This window comes from Passer domesticus, chromosome 12 (genome assembly GCF_036417665.1).
Source record: "Passer domesticus isolate bPasDom1 chromosome 12, bPasDom1.hap1, whole genome shotgun sequence".
Lineage (NCBI taxonomy): Eukaryota > Metazoa > Chordata > Aves > Passeriformes > Passeridae > Passer > Passer domesticus.
This window is the reverse complement of record NC_087485.1, coordinates 18,229,172-18,245,298: the sequence shown is the minus strand read 5'-3', so window position 1 is coordinate 18,245,298 and position 16,127 is coordinate 18,229,172. Positions and strand designations below refer to the sequence as shown.

Genomic DNA, 16,127 nt, shown 5'->3' with positions numbered 1-16,127 from the left:
CACCTTTTCAGTAGAATTTAAAGTTTTAATGGCTAGATTTTTAAGGCCGACTGGATCTTTTTGGATAGAGTAGGAATCAGTCTATAATATTTTGGGGATATGGGCTTAAATTTCCAAGATACTTAAGTGCTTCCTGAAAGAACCCCCTTACCTTCTTGGCTATTCTTTATTTAAAAAAACTCATTAATAGTGCAAGATGGGCATGAAGAGAGGCTCCTGTTGGAGAGGAGCAGCAGAAGTTTGTGCAATCTGTGTGCCATCTTCCTTCCTAGAACCCAGTACAGAAACTGGTGGGCAGCACTGGTGGCTGGGCACACAGGGCACCAGTTTGGTGCAGTGAGTGTGGGGTGGCTCAGAGGCAGGGGCAGGAAGAATCTCCAAAAGGACTGGTCCTGCCTCTGCTCCTGAGCAGGGCTGTGGGAAGAGGAGATGCTGCATGAAGTAGTCTCTCTTGAAGTTCATGGAGGTAGTTAGCATAAGAGCACAAAATACTTGAATAAAAGTAATTTTCTCGTTGTTTGTTCTATTCCAAAGCTGCAGTGCTACAGAACACAAACCAGGAACTTCAGAGAGCAGTAAGGGGGACCTGAAAATATTGATGGTAAAGAAGGAAAGACAACATTTCTGTGATCGTTTGAGCTCTTCCCCAGTAGCTGGTTTGGGTTATTTGGGTTTGGAGTCTTTTTCTGTTCTATATTTTAAGGGGTTGTGGTTTAATTTTTGAGATGGATATTGGCAAACAGAAATGGCACTAGAAATGAAAGGAAAAAGAAAATTAAATGCTAGCATGATCTCTCTGCTTTTGTTAAACAGGATCAGGAACTGCTGTAAAACATATTACTTTGATCCCTTTTTTATATGAATAATACTGATGTCCTGTCTTTGGCTCATGAAAACTGGGTATTTATCCCCAACGGTCATGGGACTTGGGTATCTGTCCAGTTAAAAGTTATTTCCATTTGACTAGTCTATTTTAAATACAGGTGGCAGAAACCCAAATGTACTAGTTGAAAACAAACCAGCAGGAGATTCAGAGTCAGAGCTACAATTTAATAGGAAAATTAAAATAAAGGCAGAAAACACTGGCTTAAACTGCTGAGTCAGGATACAACCTGGCACCCTGTGGGTCAGGGTGGTGGCAGCAGTCCCATTAAATGGTGGCTGCAGCCCTCTTGGAGGGATAGATGTGGTTCCATTGAAGCAGTGATTCTGTAGAAGGGTTTGATTTTCCTTTGAAGGTCCAGTGGTGGTTATGTAGCTCTTGTCCTCTGGGAATCCTACGGGTAAGGCTGCCTGTGGTGTTCCAAGCCAGAGATTATATCCAGGTAGGAATGCTCAGTTCCTCCCCCTGGGTGGAGCATCTCCCAGTGGGATGGTGTAATTTTATCAGTCATGCAGTGACACTCACTGGCCCATTGACAGAGATAGCTCCCAGAGTTATCAGGGCTGAGCCATGGAAGAGATAAAGAACACTCTGCACCTGCTTTTAACAGTTCATGACGATGGTGATAGAATAAATAGTTTTGGTTACATCTTAAGATGTAACCTAAGACACCAAAGAATGATTTGATCGCATGGGGAGAAGCAAAAAATGTTATTTAAAAGCTAGTGAACTTTCTAACAAAGCTGCTGTATTTTCTGCTCTTCTATAGTGATTTTCTGATTAGTTCTGTGCCAATCTTCTTTGCCTCACTTGTTCTGGTAGACCTTTGTTCCAATATCTGTATTAAGTAATTTTAATTTATTATGATAAGCCATATACAGTTTGCAATTCAGCAAAGTCCTTGTCACTTTCCTGTAAATCACCTCATGATGTGACCTAACCAATTCTGACAGCAGAGAGAGTACAGCCACAATGTAGAGTTTTAAAGTTATTTACAGTGCTTGAAGGTTTGTCTGAGTACTGTAAGCACTTAATCCAGCCTAAATCTAGGAACTGTCTTCTGGTCCTGCCACTCTGTCTAACAGCTGTTAATAATAGCTGTTCTACTCACCCTGTCTGCTGGCTGAAAATCTATCTACAGCTCTTGCATCTTAGAGACAGATCAAAATTGACATTCTTTTATTGATGTTACTGGTTTCTGCTGAATAATTGCGGACAAATAAAAGTAACTGAACTCAAAACGAGGTGAAAAAGGAAATTGTTTGGTAGAATTACCAGTCCTCTGACGACTGTAGTTAAATAAGTAGTCCTTTTAAAAATACAGATTTCATACATACATACATACATATATATATGCATCTATATATATAAAAAACATAATTTCAGTATTAACTTTATTAAATGAAGACATGATGCAGACAGATCTCCTTTAGCAGTTCCATTTCTTTTTCAATGAGTATTAAAAGTGAAAAACTGCACATTTGTTCCATGAGGAAATTAATAAATATTGTTGTCTGTTATTGTGTCCTAAATATTTTACTGTCTGTATGTGTATTCAATATAGAAATTTTAAAACCTGGTTTACATCTTAGCAGATCATCTGGTTCTGATTTACACTGGGGCAGGAGGAGAGGGAACAACCAATAGGTGCAGACTGGGGTTATGGGTGGTGTCAGGCTGAATTCATGATGAAGAAAGCTTATTTGGCAACTGCAACAGTGCTGATAATGAAGTTCCAGTAGTGCAGGACAAGTATTAAATTAATTTGAATTAATGTGGTTTTATGAAGGACATCTTATTGAAGAAACCAGGATTTAATTTTTTATTTAGTTTACATTTAGTAGATAAAGTTAATTCCATGGCTTATATTTAATATATTTAGCCTTCAGCAGTGCATTTGACTTATTATCACACAACATGGGGATTAGCTGTATAACCATATTAATAAGGTACACACTGAGTGGATTTAAGCCTGGCTAACTGACAGAAGTGGTTGTCAGGAACAAGTCGTCTTCCAACACTTGTTCTTTTTTCACAAGTGGAGTTGCAAAGGAGATGATGTTAAATCTGGCAGTATTGACATCTCAGTAGAAGTTTCTAGATCTCAATATATCATGTAGATGTAGACCTTTGAAAGTCAGTAGGTTATCAAAGTGATGGGAATTGAGCAGGAAGATCTGGATCATCTGATCAGTTGAGCCTATCAATATAACATTTTTAAAATATAAACAAGAAAGAGGTTATAAGTTTAGAGAAGAAAGAATTTAGATGAAAGCTAGAGAACACTACACTTGTGATCTGGAAATAATTTAGATGTGAGAGCTCTCAAACAACTGAACATGTCCTCTGTGTAGTAAGCTTTCAGAAAGAGCTAATGAGACATTTGTATATACATCAGAAAAAGGCTTAATTACCCCAGGGGGAGAGACTCTAGTTCAAGGTAATGTTTTTTAGATGTCTCACTGTATTATTTTTGTCTGTGTGGAAAGTCACAGCTAATGTCTTCTAATGTCAGCTCTATTTTGAGAGTGATGGGAAGGAATACTTCTTTTTGAGAAATATGAGGGACTACACACAGCATTATCCAAAACCAGCCATTTTGGTAAATACAGAAAATACTTTAAGGAGCATTCAGCTTCTGGTGGGGGCTACTTGGGTGCTTAAACAAAAGGCCCCACATGTTTAGTAACTGTATGGTGAAGCCAGAAAATATTGAATAGAAACTGAAGGGCACAGACAAGATACAAATAATAAACAAAGGAAATGGTGAATTCTACCATTTTTGTTTACAGAATCAGCACTTCTTAAATAGAGAACCAGCTTGCTTTGGCAAAGAATTTTTTAGAGAAGTACTTAGAAGTGAAGTGTAAAAATAAACTTGTCTAAGCAAACTAATGGGCAGCTCCTAACCACCCTGAATTTAGAGAATTCAGCAGCCCTCACCGCTTCCTGATGTTCCATGGTCTTCAGCAGTCCTGGTCCTTCACCATCTTTCCTGCTCTTGATGCTCTGCCTGGTGCTCAGGGCATGAGCCAGATCTTTTTGCCTTGTGTTTGTGGAGGCCTGTCAGATCTGATGGTGAGAGTTACTGCACCCTCAGCCTGTTAGTGGGGTTTCAGCACTGATCTCATCTGTGCTCACTTTGAGAGGAATGGCAGATAAAGCCCATATTTCTGTTTATATCTGCTCAGCTTACTGAATACAGTGGAAGATGTTTACCCATTCTGCATGTAGGCACCTCCAGAGGTGCTGAAAGGTAGTGTGTACCAGTGAAAAGGTAATTGCCAGCTGAATCAAGAAGTATTTTAGACTATATTCCTGGCAGAATGAGTGGTTTGTAGGCACCCTGGATGACCTGTTGCAGCTACTCACATTCCTGTTGCAGAGATTTACATGGCAAGAAATAAGAGTTGAGAATTTCTGTAGATCAATCCACTGCTGCTTGGCTGTGGCCTTAGACTCTGGGACATGGTTTAAGTCAGTGTGACCATGTAGAGCTTTCTCAACCATCTTTGGGGATGTGATTTCTTCTCCAGCAACATCAGCAGGAAGCACAGAAGAGTTTGTGGGGTCAAGTCTGGGAGACACAGTCCTGCTAGTGCTGCCTCTGTGTCTTGCCCTGTTTTTCTGTGTGCATTCATCTTCCTATAGGGAGAGGGAACTGGGGTTGGTGGGTAACAAATCTTCTGTGTAGAGAGAACAGATGATGTCATCTTGGTGCAGGAGCTGGACTGTGCCTCCCCACAGACTCTTCTATGGGCTCTTCTATGCAGGTTCTCATTATAGTTTCCATGCAGTTTCAATCTTTAAGTAGACAGGCAGCATCAGGACAAAAGTTCTTTCATTCTTTTACAGTTCTAGACATGATGCTGTTAACCAAGGACTGGAATTCTTGTTTTGTTTGCTGCTTGTGGAGGCTCTGCCATGAATGGAGTAACTGAAACACTCAAGAGTTTCAGGCATGCAGTGAAATGTTAGGCTTATTTATAGTTGGTTAATACTATCTTTCCAATCCTTACAGCTTTAATTCTTTCTAGTAAGATCAGTAGATCTGCAGAAACTGATGAACACCAAGTCAGGCAATTTTCTGTGTGCCACTTTAAAGCAGGCAAATGGATTTGTCAAGCCTTGTGTGACAGCTTGAAATGTTGAAAGTTCTGTTGAGGGTGTACTTTCCCTTCACTTTCACCCAGATGATGATTTGTACTCTGCAGCATGGATTAAGGGAATCACCATCAGTATTATGGATTTCTTCTTGAGACTGCAAGAACTTGAGAGCTGTTGGAATCATCTCTACTGAATGCATTTCATTTTGTTCCCCAGGTCTTGCAGTGGTATTTGTTTTCCAAGTTGCATATTGTCTCCTTAGGAGTTGAAATCAGTTAATGTGTCTTTAAAACTTTATTCTCATGAGTTCAGCTTTGCAAAACTCTCCTGCATAAGCAGAAAACCATGCACGTGGGAGTTTCCAGGACAGCACAGAGGGGGTGTCTCTTGATAACTCTTTCTAGTTCTGTTCTATTGGATTGACTTGAATTTAGCTTCCTGCGGTGTCAGGACAGAAGATTGTTGGAGACTCAACAGATTAGTCTGGACACTTTTCACCATATAATGTTGAAGTGTTGATACATGTTTTCTTTACTCAGAGTCTTTTGCAAAGACTTATAGGTCCTCTCTCGATTTTTACAACAGATATTTCATGGCCCCAAGAGTAGATCCTTGGAGTCATCTATCTCAGGCTTGGCTCTCAAAAGAGTAATTCCACTGGATTGAAGAGGCAAGTGTTTGAAATTCAGGAGACTATAAAATTGATTCTTCCATAAAGAAGTAATTTGTGGTAAATGGTGTAGTCCTCTGGACAGCCATTCACTCATTTTATGTGACTGGGACCCTTGAAACATGGTCAAAAAGATTAGAGAAGGACATCTCTGATCTGTTATTTATCAAGCCAAGAAAACTTTCTTTTTGACGATACAGCATCTGGAAGCAGACCCAGCCAAACACACCATCTTACTCAAGGCTTCTGGGACCAGGGTAAATGCAATTCTAAGGAATGTTTGGATAGTGTTGTGAAGTTTGGTAGAAGATTCTGAAATACTTAACCAGCTTTTCTATATTTAGTTGCATATGCTGTGCTGGGGAAGCAACAATGCACTGTTACTCCAGAAAGCACGTGGGAGATCCAGGCAGGGTTGCAGGGATCTGAATTCTGGCAAGGAGAATTGTCTGGCGTGAGCCACCTCCAATAAAGTATCCTCCCAAGATGTTAATCACCTCTCAGGTGACAGCTGGCATTTGCATGCTGTGTCCTTGCTCTGGCAGTCTCTGTAGACTGAGAAGGAAATCAGAACACTCACTGGCCCAAGTGCTGTCTTCAAACCAAAGCAGTTGCATAGTTAGCATTTAAATGAAGCAGAGCATTAAACTGAAAGACAAGCTGTCAATATATATCTGATTAGCTTCTATCATAATGCTCTTTCTAGTACTGGCCTTATTACTGTCCTTCCCCAGTGCTTCTAACAGCTAAAATATTTCTTCTTGAATATTTCATCTTGTTTAATATTACTGTGTGTACAGTCCTTAAACATGTTTGTCCTTGGTCTCACATGCCAAGGCATCCTGAGGGACAGGAAAAGCACTCATGTGGGTGGGAGAGCAGGTGCTGTGGGTGATGCTCTTTGGTTGTCTGCTTGTCACTTCTGTTGGCACTGCCAGGCCCTGGGGGAACAGCAGCTAGGTAGCATTCATAATAAGTTTTGAGGTATGGTGATTTTTGGAGGAGTTTTGAATGAGTTAGAGATGGAACTTTTGAATTGTTTTTGATTATGTGGTTTATTTTTTACAGAGGTAGGAAGGGTGGGTTTGGTTTATATCAGCATAGCATGGTTTAGAAAGTTATAAGACTCTTTGTTGTAAGACTTTTTAAGGAGTTATTGATTAATAAAACACTGCCAACAAGGATGTTTATGTTTTTGACCTAATCTTTAAATATTTTGTTTTATGGACCTATGCTACAGTATAAGTTTTCTTAAACTCTAAAACACTAAACTTTCTTTTATTTAGCTTAATATGTTTCTGCTTTAAACTATAAATCTACATTTTTGCTTTTAGCACTTAAGTTTGGAAGCTTTTCTAAGGTCTCAGTTAAATCCTGTGTTTAATTTTAAGCTTTGGCTTAACAGGCCTAAAGTTCTGAGAGTTCCTTGCATTTCAAATTCAGTGTGTTTTTTCTTTCAGGCAGATTTCCTGCAATCTTTTAAAAAGTGATGAGTGTTCTCGATAAACCTTGATAAAGCTCCTTGCTATATCAGCATTTGTTCTTGTTAGATATGAATCCTTAGAAATTCCAAGTGACCTTTCCAGACATGTTCTTTTGAGGAGATACAGCTCATATGCTCTTCATAATAAGCTATTGTTCTTATTATTTCTTCAGAATATGACTGGACAATGCACTTTGTAAATAGTAAAATATATTCTCTGCCCTCAAGAGCTTGCTTATAAGCAGAAATAGTCAAAAATGGAAATGAAAGGATAGGATTTATGTAAATCACACTAGGCAAACTAAGTCTTGTTTTGTGGTTATTTCAGTATTTGTATGTTCAGTGACTTCATGATAGGTGCCTGTGGTGAAAACATCTTAACCATCACAGTGTTTTAAATGTTAAATATTTTTAGAGAAAACTTGAAATAAATTGAAATACCAGCGATTTCATTAACATATCCAAACAGTAGAAATCAACAAGAAAATTCAATTTTAACATGTCTGAGTCAGAAGAAATAATATAATATACCTTTTTTAATAGTTGTAAAATACAGTATAATGGGTAAACAGGATTCTCCTCCAGAGTTACTGATTTCCTTATGTCACATTCAGATCACTGCAAGCAGTGAAGCCCTGAAACAGTTTACAATGATGTACAACTCTTGGAACATGGAGAGCTCAGAAACATGTTTAAAACCTGTAATTTATCACATTCTAGTTTGTCTTAGCTAAACAAAATCTATTGCAATAACATGCAACTTTAAAGGCTGAATTGCTATGGAATATTGAGTTTTCCTGAACAGCTTTAGAAAGATTTGCACTGAAAACTGACTTAGCCATTGTAAAGAACAGTTAAACTTTTATCACTGTCACATTTATAAGTCTCAGCCTCCCGTTAATGCAGCTGATGGGGAGCTGGCTGCAGCCCTGACATTATGTTCACCTTCCACCCACCCCTCCTGGATGGAGGCAAAGGGATGCCCTAAAGAAATGAAAATTGATGGCTCCTCCAGCAGCTAAAGCCTCTCTTGGCTCTTGTTGTTTCCTAAAATTAGGAAGGAATTAAATAGGAAAATTGGTTAATTGTCACCTTCCCTAATGAGCAGGCTTTTAGTAGCCTTGTGCTTGGAGTTGAAGAAACTTGAAGACGTGCTGGTGCAATAATAAGGATAAAGCATTTCTCTTTATTATGGTCAGTTACTGCTAATCTCCTTTTAGAGTTTTAACAGGGATTTATAGGGATTCATTTGTGGTTTAGATTTGGAGATAATTAAGTACCTTTCTGCTGCAAAGAAGAAATGGAGAGAGAATTGGCTCAAAGCTAGAAAAAGATTCCTGTACTGTCACATGTATTAAACTTCCTTTTATTTGGTTGTCACCCCAATAGGAATTATTAGTGGGTTGTAAAGAAAGAAAATGTATTGCATTACATCTATTAAAGCATGTTTTATATGTAACAGTAATTAAAATATAATTGAAATCATGAGTTCTTCTAATTATTGGCTTTACATAATGCATAGTTAAAGAGAGAGCATCTATAAATGTGTCTTTTTTACACATCCAGAAATGGTTTGCTGGCAGCATTTTAATTAAAGATGGATTAGCTAAAATGCAGTTTAATCATTCTGTCATCAAAGGATTTAGACCTCGTTAATTAGCTGTTGATAAATAGGTTTAAACTACAAAAAATTTAATTTAAAATATGCCAGTTGTGATCTAGAATTATTAGAGCTGGAAATGGAGCAATGAGTCTCAGAAAAATCTGTGCCATCTCTTTCCTTAATATTAAATTAAATATGAAATGTAGGCCAGTGCAGAACTTTGTTCTTCCTTGTTAGTAATGGATGTGATTCCAAGGGGTCTTTGGAATTGGTGAAGAATTAAACCAGAGCCTCTTTTTAATGATCATTGCCTTGCAGTGCAGCACTGGGATCCGTTTTCCATTTATGTATTTAGTGAAGATTGGAAACTATTTGAAAAATCCTTCTGCTCTGGAGAATGGATGAAAACAAATCCTGTCCAAGGGTTTCTATCTGCTCCTTGGTGCAGAGGAGCAGAGCAGGAGGAGCTCTCTGCCTGGTCCAGCCAGCCTGGCAGGGCAGGAGCAGCAGGGAGCACGTGGAATGTGGGCTCAGCACAGCACAGGACAGTCCCACCTTCCACCTGTGTGCTCCTGGTGCCAGTGCTGGGCTCCCAGCTGCAGGGCACTGAGGTGAGCCTTGTCCCTGCTGGGGCAGTGGCTCTGCAGTGGCAGAGGTCATTCACATCAGCTGGGTTTCATCCCCTGGCCTGGTCTAATCACAGGAATTCCAGCCATGGCCATGTCTCGTACTGGGCAGGCTTTTTCTGTCCATCACCTGATGGGGTTCCTGGCCTGGCTGGAGCCCTGCTGCGTGCAGGGCTCGGGGAAATCCTTATTTGTGCTCCTGGAGCAGCCCCTGTGCTCAGCTGGCAGCTCTGCAGGAGGCAGAGCACACACCTCCTGCCTCTGAGCTTCTGCCTACCGAAAACCAGGTGAGGCAGACCTTGACTTACAAGTCTGTCAAAGTTGACATTAAACCTTGTTATTATGAATATCTTAATCAGCTCAATTACTATGGAATGACTATGAAATATGAATACTAACTGTATTTCAACAGGATTGATAGTTAAAGATTTCAGTAGTGTAATAGTCATAATATTTGAATCTAGAATCAACTGGGTTTTATACAGATGAATCAAACACTTCTGACAAATGACAGGTGAATTCTCTGAAGAGTTTCAGGAAAATAGTAATTTGACAATCATACCTGAAACCATTTTTAAAGGCTTTTTAAGTGTTAATTTAAAGATTGACTTATTGAAGAGTGGTATTTACAGAGCATTCTTGGTAACTGTTCTATCACTAGGGTACCCATTCTGTTGTCTTGCCAATCTTCTGGAAAAGCAGCAGCTGAGTAGGAGGTTAGAGCCTTACATAATCATTGTTTGCATTTGAACACTGGTAATGAAATGGCTGTGCTGAACTTCTGTGAAAAAGCATAACTTGATGAATTTTCAGAGTCAAAGAGATGTGGCACCAGTGTAGAATCAGATGAAGCACAAATCAAGTGAGAGTGTCCCTATGCACTTCTTCAAAATCACATCTTTGAAAGCTCTTGCCCTTTCCTCATACTGAAAAAAGAAAAAAATGGACTAAACTCCAACAGTCCTGTTAGAAAAAAACTTAGGTCAGTCTGTCTGGAAGGGAGAAGGGAGAAGGGGAGATGGTTCCACAGGAAATCTTAAACTGCTGCAGTACCAGAAGTCATGTTCTCTGGCTCAAAAATCATTCAAAAGTTCTAGATTTGCAAATGGATGGGGGGAAATTTCTTCATATGGAATAGATAAAAGGAAGAGCTATGAAATTAAAAAACAAAAAGGAAATGTCTCTGTGTGTGAGGAAAATGCAGTTCCTGATTCCCTAAATTCTCCAACCCATTTAGCGTAGACAAGAAGATGAATTATCAGCTCATGTTATATAAGCTCTTCAGTTATTCTTTACATAAGACAGGTAATTTATAATTCCCAATTATGCAATTAAAATGCTAATTACCCCTCACCTAAACTCTCTGTTCTTGAACTGATATTATCAATTACCTTCAATCATTGCAAATCATATATGACATATGTGACAGTGCCGAGTTCTGTATTATTTATGGACTTTCTGTTTCATGTGCCTCTGGTTTCCAGGTGGTATTAATGGCTTCACCTTGATGGATTTGGCTTCCTGAAGGAAGGGTATTCCTTCTGATCTGTGTTGTTTTGTATCTTAAAATATATCTGCATTTCAGGGTAATCTTACCCTCTGTTCCTGTGCTGTGGTCTGTCATCCATTTTAGTACAGAGAAGTAACACACTTAGAAATCCCAATATGAATTATTTGTTACAGAGGTGAGCACACTTACTTCTGTGCTGCTTCTACACAGCTCTCTCTTACTTCATAAATGTTAAGAAGGATCAACATTTTTAAAAAAATCATATATTATTTCTACTTATGCATGATACAAATTAGGACAATTGTAAATAGAGATGCTTCAAAGTGCAGCTCCTGTCAGTATCTCTGGTTGATAGTATGCTTCAGCAGCTCTCCTCTGTGAGCGTGCAAAATAACTCAGCCAGGGATTTTAATCTAAAATTTTCATTAGGTGTAGTGTAACCAGTTAGTTTAAGAAGTCAATGCACAGAAGTGGTTTTATTTCCTGTTGTTCATGGATCTGCAAGTTCTGTTCTAAACAATTTCCGGGCAGAAATCATTAAGTATACTGTCTCCAAGGTGAAGAATAACTTTGCTCATCTGCTCATTGTGCTATTTTTCTTGTTTGGCTGCAAGTTACTAATCCATTGTTTGTTCATTAATAGTAAGTTGGATTATTCCTCCTAGACTTCTCCACTCTATTTTACCCTTTTGCAATGATGTACTGACTTTTTTTGTTGTTGTTGTTTTTGTATTAAAACAACCTCAGAGATGTTTTGCAGTACTGCAGTGTGCTGTTCTGAACTAAATGAAAATAGGATTAGATAGGCTAAGCCTTTAAGCATCTAGTTGCCCATGGAAAATAAATTACATTAGCAGAGTAAGTAGGTTAACAAAGAAAAATGCTCTGTTTTTAAGAGCCTCACTCTGTCTAGTGTGGGATTAAAGGAAGCACTGCTCACCTTGTTCCTGTATTCACTGATGGGCTGTTACTGACACCTTGTCTTCTTTCCTCTGAGCATGTTTCTTTCAGTCCAGCTTGATGTTAAATATAAATGCTTTAGTAATCATCTGCAAATTATATTTTCTGTGGCTCAACAATTTTGTGGGGTTTGGGCTTTATAGTTTTCTTATGTGGAGAATTTTTATGTGTCTAAATTATCAAAATAATGGCTTTCAGTTCTGACATAACTGGAGAGATCAGCTTTGGAATATTTGTCCTTTTGTGAATGTTTTAGAAAGGCTTTGGATTTTAGCCTGTACCATAGTTATGCTTCATATTTACACCATACAAAAGCAAAAGGGCACATTCTAGTTGTAATTCAAAAGTAATTCAGTGGACAGGTGACTAATAGATATTCACCTACCTCTTCCAATTGTAGTCATAAAAATAAAAGAAGGAACTACAGAAAATCCTCCAAGTTCTGTCCAGAACTCCCTTAAGTTACTGTGGTTTCCAGTTTATAGTTCAAACCCACCTGCTTGCATTTCAAGGCAACTCTCAAGGGCTGTGTTCAAAGAATACTATTTTTGAAGTATACAATGGTTTCTTTTTATTAGGAGGCAACTTTCTCAAATATGTGTTTTCAATATAAACACAATAAGGAGATCCTGACCTACAGGTGTCCTTGTCCCTTCTGTACTTGTACACTTCACAGGGCAGACTGACAGCAGATCCCTGGGACACACAACCTAAATTTGGGTTCTTGAACTACCAGTATCCACAAGCATTCCAGATGCAGTACCTGGGAATCATGAACAGGATTATTCAGTGGTTTTCTCTGTCTCATCAGAAACCTTGGGATGGGTAATTGTTCCTCCAGCCTCAAGTGATGTGCATCTCTCATTCTGCAGTTACTGAGGCTGTGGGACCATCAGAAGGTCACTGAGGAATCTGTTGGGCAGTGTTACAGAAACTTGGCAAAGTTTTAATTCTTTTTTGTCAGACATTGCTCAGATATTCTTGTCACTTTTAGTTCTTTCTGTATCTCTCTTTTCTCCATGTTTATAATGCTTTCTGTAATTGCATTTCTTACTGGTTTTGTAAGGTACAGGTCAAAATGATCAATTGGATTTTTATTCAAAATTTGAACCTTTTTGATCTAGAAGTGTCTTGGTTTCAGGAGTGAATAGCTGAGAAATGCCAATGTTGTTTTTTTATAAATATTTCATATAACTCAAGAAGAGCTGATGATAAGAATTCAAATTAGAGATTATTTCTGTACTTCTTTTGGAAATAAAAATAATGCTGCTGAGTGTGCATGGATGTGTTGCATTTTAGTATGAAGAAGAACTGGAAATAAGCAAAATGTGAGAGCAGTCAATACAGATCTATTCCTCCTGCTTTATGTGTCTTTATTCTGTAAATTCACTTAAATTAGGAAAGCTGTTAACATTAAACTACGTTAGTTAATGCAATTTCCATTCATAGCACGCACACGATTGTAATTGTCAGTGTGCATTAGATGGCAGTAGAAGCTGGACCAAAGATGACCATAAAGCACAAGCGTCATTGTCAGAGTGATTTTGATAATTTGTCAGGAGTGTTCAGAGAAGGTTTCACCTTAGTGGCTTTTTAGGCTGTTTTGAGTTGAGGCTCTTTTGAGTTGAGGCTCTTTAATCATTCTGAGGATTTGTTTGGATGTGTGCAGTGCTCCACAGATCTGAAACACAGCAAGTATATACTATTCTGTTATTTCTACTGGTGAATAACCCATTATTTCTGAAAGGAGAGTTTTCTTCTCTCAAGTCAGCACAGTCAGTGAGACAGTTGAGTCTCAGCAGAGCAGTGGGGTTAACATTATCTTGTGCCTCAGCAAATTTACAAGGAGGAGAAGTGCACTGGTGTCAGATTTACTTGAGTTGATGGTGACTAATACTTGAGTTTTTTAAATTGATGGAAAAAACAGTGAGTTTTTTTAAAACTGCCTTAACTCTCTGCATATTGTCAGTCAAAGAAAGTGATGGTTTTGGCAAAAAAAAAAAAGAGTACCAAACCCAGGATATTCCTCTACACAGCAACAGCAACAAACCAATTGTGTCCAAAGGAATGCACAGCCCATGCCAGCTGTAACAACGTTGTCTGCATCTGGCAGGTGACATGTGACAACCAGTGCTCCAGTGGCTGGTCTGTGTACACCACTGAGGCCATCCTTCCATGGTGGGTGACACACACACCCTCTGGAGAAATACTGCACAAAAAACACAGCATGAAGCTTTGAAACCCATGCAAGGAGAAGAGAAAGCTGCTTCATTTCTGTACCTGTGCTGGTTGCATTGGAAGCTCAGGGTAAAGAATCCAGCACCAACATAAAACTGACTGAACACACATATCCTGCAATCAAAAACACCAGGAGAAGTTCAGGATGCAGTATTTGCAATGTATGCAGAATGCCGGATTAAATTATATTCCATCTAAATATTTCAGACTCTACACTTTCCTGTGCTCTTATGGATGGAGATTCCTGCAGAGTGTAGAGAGTGAAATCTTGGTGTGATGAAGTCAAGTGGCAGAGTATGCATTAACTTCAGTGGAACTGGGACTTCACCTTCCAAGTCCTGGTACTTCTCTAATTGTACATACATACTTTCTGTCTTTGAAAAGCCAGCCTTTGTCATCAAAGTCCTTTGACATCCAGTCCTTCACTTTTCTGTGCCATATTATATAAGGATGTTGGCTGTCTCTGATGGAAATTTTGGATTTTTTTTTCCCAATTGCATGAAGTCATACCCTGAAAAAGTAAATTCAAAAAAGTGATGTGAGTAGTTTTACTAGCAGGAAACTCGTCACCTGGCAAAATCACACAGATAGCCCCTTCTTTCTTAGTTTTAAAAGGAAGTCCATGATGTTTGATGAAAGCAGAAACAAAGTTCAGGCAACAGCTGGATTACACAATGCATGTCTTTATTTATTTATTGCTTTTTATTGCAAGAGGTGACTGCCATTACTGACTGCATAGTTTCATATTAATTGCAACTATGAATATGTGATCAGTTATCATATGGAAAAATAAACCTTGCTGTCCTGCATCACTGATGATGGAAATATGTTTAGGGCCTTCATATTTCATTTTTGCATTTCATTTTTAAGCTCTTCATAAGGTTACTGGAAGTTGCTGTCTAGAGAGCATAGTTTATTCATCATTTAAGGCGAAGGGTCAATAAAATACTCTAAAAGTTGCTTCCTAAAATGTATACATTCCTAAATGTATACATTCCTAAAATGTGCTTCCTATATATATACATATATAACAGTATAATTATTGTGCAAAATGTTTTTTTACAGTGTCTTGTCTTAGAGAGTAAACCTTGCCTACAAGCAAATTTTTCCATATGAAATGTCCATTTCTGTGAAAGGATGTGTGTCAGAAAAAAAAGACAGTTTAGGTGATACATTTTATCAGCTCAGTTTAGTGATATCTCTACTGGGTTCTCACCATGTCAGAGTTTCTTCTTAGCTTCTCTGGCATTTGACCTACTAATTACCATCATTCATTAATGGGCCAAAACAAACTTAGTGTTTTCTACCTTGTAAACCACCACAGTATTTTGAACAGAAAGATCTTGTAAACAGGGTTTCCCTCTACTGAGTCTCTAAATGGAGGCTTTCATTTTTTCACATGTGATTAATTTGTATGTTTTCTTTTATTTCTCTTTAAATACTGTCATTTTGTATAATTTTAAAATCCAGTTTAGATTTACGAGTGTGTAATGTCTTTAATATCTTTTGAATTTGAATTGTGTTCTGTGGCTCACTGCTGAAGAAGGACAAAATCAAAACATCTCTATTCTTTGACTAGCACCATTATCACTCTATGTTAATGAAATTATTTCAGTATTACAAGAAATGAGGTTTTGGAATTCATTCAGTATTACAGGGAATTGGATTGTAACTAGAGCATATTTCAAAAAGAATAAAAGGGTCCATGATATGTGCTTAGCTCGTAAAGCACCTAATCCTATATTAATTGTGCTTTGGGCAAATCTGCCCTCATCTGAAGGGGACTTTGACAGTGAAGATGAAAATATTGTAATGCTTTTTAAGGACAAACAGCTCCTCCAGCAGGATGGCAGTGAAAGAGGAGTTCCACAGGCTGTTCTCCCTTCCCTTCCCTGTCCCAAGCACACACAAAAGCAAACAATGCTGTGTTGTACTGTCCTTTAGAGGCTGCAGGAGACTTGGCCTCGTGTTAGCACATGGTCTTCTTGCTCTTGGGATTGAGTTTGTGTTAGTTATGTTCCCCATGTTTGGACAGGGAAAGATCATA

At 38.4% G+C, this 16,127-nt stretch overlaps 1 protein-coding gene across 3 annotated transcripts in view; it reads left to right on the top strand.

The window, feature by feature from the left end:
* The window catches only part of PEPD (peptidase D), a 142,993-nt gene that overhangs the window by 65,386 nt on the left and 61,480 nt on the right, over positions 1-16,127 (top strand). The gene's annotated exons all lie outside the window — the stretch shown is intronic.